Genomic DNA, 6,000 nt, shown 5'->3' on the forward strand with positions numbered 1-6,000 from the left:
ATCCACTCAATTCTAACATGGGTGTTTGGCATTGCCACAAAAATATGCATAATTTATCGGCAACCGCTTCAACGCTTGACATTCAGAAAGTCTTTAACTAAATTGAGTTGTACATTCTGTTCTAGGTACTTTGAAAAATGGAAATTGACGAGTAGATTTCATTCTTGTATGTTTACCCTGGTCAGAAGCAATATGGCCTTTCCTTAGAAGTTACAGAATTACCTAGGAATAATCGATAAGGTTACTGCACTCACCAAATCTTTTATTCTTTACTGTAGAAGTACTTGGCTAGCTTAAGAAGAGTTTAGATTTGGGGAAACAACAGGTTACCATTTCCGCAAACACTCATAATATACCGATCTACATTGACAACACAGGTAAATTCATCACAACTGCTGAAAGTAGCCATAAATGTTGAGAGTTTCCCCATTATGGCTCTAGTAGACATAATCAAAGGCTTTTCCCACGTATAAATTATTTATAAGCTTCTGACAGAACTCCAGTGCACACCACTGGAATAATTGGAGAGCTGAGTCAGCTGATAAGTGGAGCTGTACACTCGTAATACTTTTATGTTCGGACATAAATCACTATTAAGGTGGATGAGCGGTGGAATTTCCCATCTTCTCCTGTGCACGTTGGTGACCCCATAATATCTGCCATGGTTGTCTTAGATATGTTCTGTGGTTTATTTTTACAATATTTTGGAGAATTAAGAGTGTGATTTTATGGACCAGTTCTTTTAGAGTGAATTTCTGGTGGCATAGACACAATCAGCCTTAATTCTATGTGTTCACTTGGCAGGACACTACACACTTGTACACACTACATACACAAACAGACAACACACATGTATATCCCTGAACCATGTAGTGGCTTTAGGTATCTGTCTATTGGGGAAAGCCATATATCTAAAAAAGAAAAAATAATCACTGGTGAACTTACAGTGAGAGTTATATAATCCATGCAAGATGTAGAAATGCAGTTTCCCAAGTTCTTGTGGGCACTAGCAAATGTGTTTGCCATAGAGGTTGAAATGCATAAAGAATATATATACAAAAATGTATATTATATTTTGTTAATACTTGCTATTTCCATAAGCGTGTGAGAACCCACACTATACAACTGTAGAGTTGTTGTTTTTATAATCCATTTTCATTCAATATCACGCAGTACTGCGTGAAGACCATTTCGCTCTACTTACTTCTTAGGTGAAGACCATTTATGTGTAACGTATGTGAAGATAATAGTGTTGAATGAAAAGCAAAATGATTGTAGCCATGAAATTGTTACTGTTGATGTCTAACCTATTTGCATTAAATTTCCAAGACCGCTCCTCCGCCTCTGCCATGGGAGCACCCACTATTCTTCTATACGTTCCAGGCGTGTGCCTAGTGCACATATTGCTTATGCTACATAGATTTACATTCTGATCTGGTGCATGCTCTTAGGACTAGATTAGCGATGGGGACTTATGGACATTTGTACCAGGCTCAAAGATCAGAGGTAGCCCAAAAAGTGAGAGGTGGGCAGGATATTTTCAAGTGCATGGTAGATTTATAGCTGTGAATTACTTGCAGCAATGCACATGACTTGTGCAAAGTAGAGCGGACATTGTGTCAAAAAATATATAGGTGATATTAATTTATCTCCATTCTGCACAATATTATGTTGCTTAGCTAAGTAGTATATAGTGTGACTGATACCCAAAATGTTGTCATGGTGCAAAATAATAAGAATGGAAGGAAGAGGGGCTTATAAGGCCAACTGCAACAGACAGGCTCTTAATATTTTGCAGAGAAGTTAGTCTGAAATTTTCCAGATATGGAGCCGAAGGGAATTCTAATGTAGGCAATTAGGAAAGGGAAGAAGCAGCGACCTAAAACATAGGTCACAAGCGAATTTGCCATAGTGTAGTGTAATTACATGAGAGATGATATCGAAGGAACCTCTACCTCTGATATATCAACCATGTGATATTAAGGGCCCAATAAACAAGAAAAGTGCCTTAAAATGGAACGTTGGCTGTTGATGCTGTGAAGTTTCTTCAGATGGACTCTAACAAGAGTACCGAGAGAGAGCCAGAGAATTGGACTGGTGGCAATGTTGTGTACAAATTGTAAATGATGCCAGAGATGGGTAAGGATGCTCAGATACTGTTAAATTCTGTAATCTAGGCAAAATATATTAACGCCTAAACCACTGTTCTACTAGTAGTAAGTGACAGCAAGGGAACGAATTTTCTACTCATCCTCAAATGATGGAAACAAGAGGCCGCAACTCTACCAATCTCGCCAGTGAATGTCAAAAAAGAACGCAATACTTTTTTTTTATTACAGAAGACCTGGGTGGGGCTGAGTTGAGAGGGCCACCAGAGGGAAGACCAGGTAGAGGAATTACCTCCTAGCATGAGGACCTCCACCTTTTCACTGTTGAGTTTGAGACAGTTGCTTATCATCCAACGACCACAGATATCATGCAAATATGTTAAAGTTAAACTTGATATTGTTGATGGAGAGGACAATCTGGGTATCGTCTACACACGACATCAGCACAAATACAAAAGATCTTGTGAGTGATCCAGAAGGGGTGATGTAGCGGTTAAAGGGGAAAGGTGAGGTGAGAGCTCTGTGGAATGCTACAGGGGATGGAAACTAGCAAGGAGTAAAAAGGATGAAGATGAGGGCGAGGGCGAGCTCGGGGGGGGGGGGAGGGGGATGATAGTTACAGAGTTGCTGGTTCAGCCGTAGGTTTCTTAAAAAAGGAACAACTAGGTCCTGCTTTCAAGCATGAGGAGTGGTGGCTGTTGTAAACCACATATTGCAGACAATGAAAAGGACGCAATTGAAACGTGCAACATTTTCAATTACTATTTAGATTTAGACCATGGTAGGGTCTAATTTAAAATGTCCTACAAGTATTTTTGACTTCTGTCAACATCATTATGCACAAAAAAATAGAAACCCTAACACTGTGATTTTGAGCAGCATCTGACCTCACTAAAGTGTGCATTATAATAAAGCAGATTAGAGTTTAGGAATACACATTGGGGTAATTTGCAAGAGCATTTATAAACACAGGATATAATCTTTCCCAGAAATGTCCAACCTCCCGTTAGTAAAAGTGCAACGATGGCATAGTCCTTTGTCTTAGTTTATATACCTATTCCCTGAAAATGCACATATTCTTCCCATTTGAGTTATTTTGAAGCCAATTCTCATCGGCATTATTGAGTAAGTAAGAGAGCACTAGAGGAGTGCCACTTTATTTACTCCAAAAAGCCTTTTTGAAATGGCCTTATTCAATCAATGGTTTGAGAATGATACCCCACCCAAGGTTTTTGTAAAAGGTACCGCCACATAATAGTCAAACTCAAAAAAAGTAATCTGGACAGAGTTGGACTTTTGGTTCCAAGATATCTAGTAGTAACAGCGAACTTCAGTCCTACCGAACCACCAATCCATACTGTCCAACCTTACTTGAACACAATGCCATCCTCTGATTACTCCCAAAACAAGCATTGGCAAAGCCGAAATGCCTTGCATTTGAAACCTATTGGCTTTGCCAATGGTTTTTAGCCATGTTGCACAGCATTACCATTACTGTGCAGAATGGCTAAAATAGAAAAAAGCCTATGATCTATACGCCTGCATCATTTGGTAGCTATGCACACCAAGCATCCGTGTGCCAACACAATGATTCAAGAGTTTTTTCCCTTTTGTTTAATGATTAGAGTGGAATCAGTAAATGAAAAAAAAAATAGTTGTGCCTGTGGGAGAAACAGTTGTGGGACAGGACCATAACTGAGGGCAGAGGGGCGCGGGCTCATGGAGGGTGAGCGAAAGCGATGGGTGTGCGCCTGGACTGAAGCATTACAGAGGGTGTGGGGGGGCATCAAACGGAGAGAAATCAACGTGGCAGGGAGAAGAACACATTGGTGAGCCCATCATAGAAGGGAGTTGTGGGGAAGCAAAGGGTCAGAGAGTAACATGAGCATGGCAGATGGTGGAGAAGTACATGCGGGAGACAGCTGGAAAACAAATGCACTCTTATGGAGTACTCCAACTAAAAGTAGCAAGCATGTGCAAAGCCAATAGGTCTCGACTTTGTGACCTAGTGGCTTTGCCAGTAGTTCTTAGCCTTGCTGCACAGCATCCTCCATGCTGTACAGCATGGCTATAAACCATTGGCTTAGATAGACAATAGATCTTAAAGGTTAGATCATGGTTGTTTCTGTCTGCCCAGACCTTCCATCAGACACCTGACAAATACGGCACCATCAGCCAGTTTGGACCTTTTAGCCAGCAGCACTCAACATGCTGGGATGCAAAATGGTGGGATTTGCTAGCTGTAACCTGTAGTTTCGATTTTGTATTTTTTTATTTTTTTATATTCCAGTTATGGACCTACAAGTTCCAATATTCAACAAGCATTTGAAATGCAATAGGTCTCGCATTAGGAAAGTTTGAGCTATTGGTATTGTATATTACACATTTTTTATTTATGTGTTGGTTTTGAAAATATCGAAATGAATAGCTTTGTCATTTACAATGCAAATAGTTGTAACTTTTGCATATGTGACACCTGTAGCATTTGTAATGCAATATGTGTTGTATTTACGTGACTTAGATGTATTGATATTACAAATAACAATGGCTTTTAATTTTTTTAAATAATTAATACTTAAAAGTTATTGTAATTTATAATGGCAATAGCTTAAACTTTTGTAAATAACTTTTGTAAAGATTATGTTCAGTGTATTTTATTGTGCTGATAATCCAAGAACAGAAGTGAAATATTAACATCTTTTTGTGACGTTTGTAATAAAGCTTGAAACATTGAGAGGACCTATTTGAACCAGTTGTTGTTGAATGGTTGCACAGATTGATGGTGTGGTGGCGCTGAGTGATGTTGTGGTGGCGACGAGTGATGCTGTGGCGTTCAGTGATGCTGTGGTAGCGCATAGTGATGTTGTGGTGCCCCTGAGTGGTGATGCTGTGGTTGGGCTGAGTGATGCTGTGGTGATGCGATGGATTGACAGAGTGAGTGCGATAGATAGAGTGACTGCGATAGATAGAGTGAGTGCGATAGATAGAGTGAGTGCGATAGATAGAGTGAGTGCGATAGATAGAGTGAGTGCGATAGATAGAGTGAGTGCGATAGATAGAGTGAGTGCGATAGATAGAGTGAGTGCGATAGATAGAGTGAGTGCGATAGATAGAGTGAGTGCGATAGATAGAGTGAGTGCGATAGATAGAGTGAGTGCGATAGATAGAGTGAGTGCGATAGATAGAGTGAGTGCGATAGATAGAGTGAGTGCGATAGATAGAGTGAGTGCGATAGAGTGAGTGCGATAGAGTGAGTGCGATAGAGTGAGTGCGATAGAGTGAGTGCGATAGAGTGAGTGCGATAGAGTGAGTGCGATAGAGTGAGTGCGATAGAGTGAGTGCGATAGAGTGAGTGCGATAGAGTGAGTGCGATAGAGTGAGTGCGATAGAGTGAGTGCGATAGAGTGAGTGCGATAGAGTGAGTGCGATAGAGTGAGTGCGATAGAGTGAGTGCGATAGAGTGAGTGCGATAGAGTGAGTGCGATAGAGTGAGTGCGATAGAGTGAGTGCGATAGAGTGAGTGCGATAGAGTGAGTGCGATAGAGTGAGTGCGATAGAGTGAGTGCGATAGAGTGAGTGCGATAGAGTGAGTGCGATAGAGTGAGTGCGATAGATAGAGTGAGTGCGATAGATAGAGTGAGTGCGATAGATAGAGTGAGTGCGATAGATAGAGTGAGTGCGATAGATAGAGTGAGTGCGATAGATAGAGTGAGTGCGATAGATAGAGTGAGTGCGATAGATAGAGTGAGTGCGATAGATAGAGTGAGTGCGATAGAGTGAGTGCGATAGAGTGAGTGCGATAGAGTGAGTGAGTGCGATAGAGTGAGTGAGTGCGTGCGATAGATAGATAGAGTGCGGTAGATAGAGTGCGGTAGATAGAGTGCGGTAGATA

At 40.9% G+C, this 6,000-nt stretch overlaps 1 protein-coding gene across 2 annotated transcripts in view; it reads left to right on the forward strand.

Moving 5' to 3' along the window:
- Positions 1-6,000, forward strand: part of TWSG1 (twisted gastrulation BMP signaling modulator 1) — a 129,015-nt gene that overhangs the window by 51,671 nt on the left and 71,344 nt on the right. The window lies entirely within an intron of this gene.

Source organism: Lissotriton helveticus, chromosome 4_1, assembly GCF_964261635.1.
Source record: "Lissotriton helveticus chromosome 4_1, aLisHel1.1, whole genome shotgun sequence".
Taxonomy (NCBI): Eukaryota; Metazoa; Chordata; class Amphibia; order Caudata; family Salamandridae; genus Lissotriton; species Lissotriton helveticus.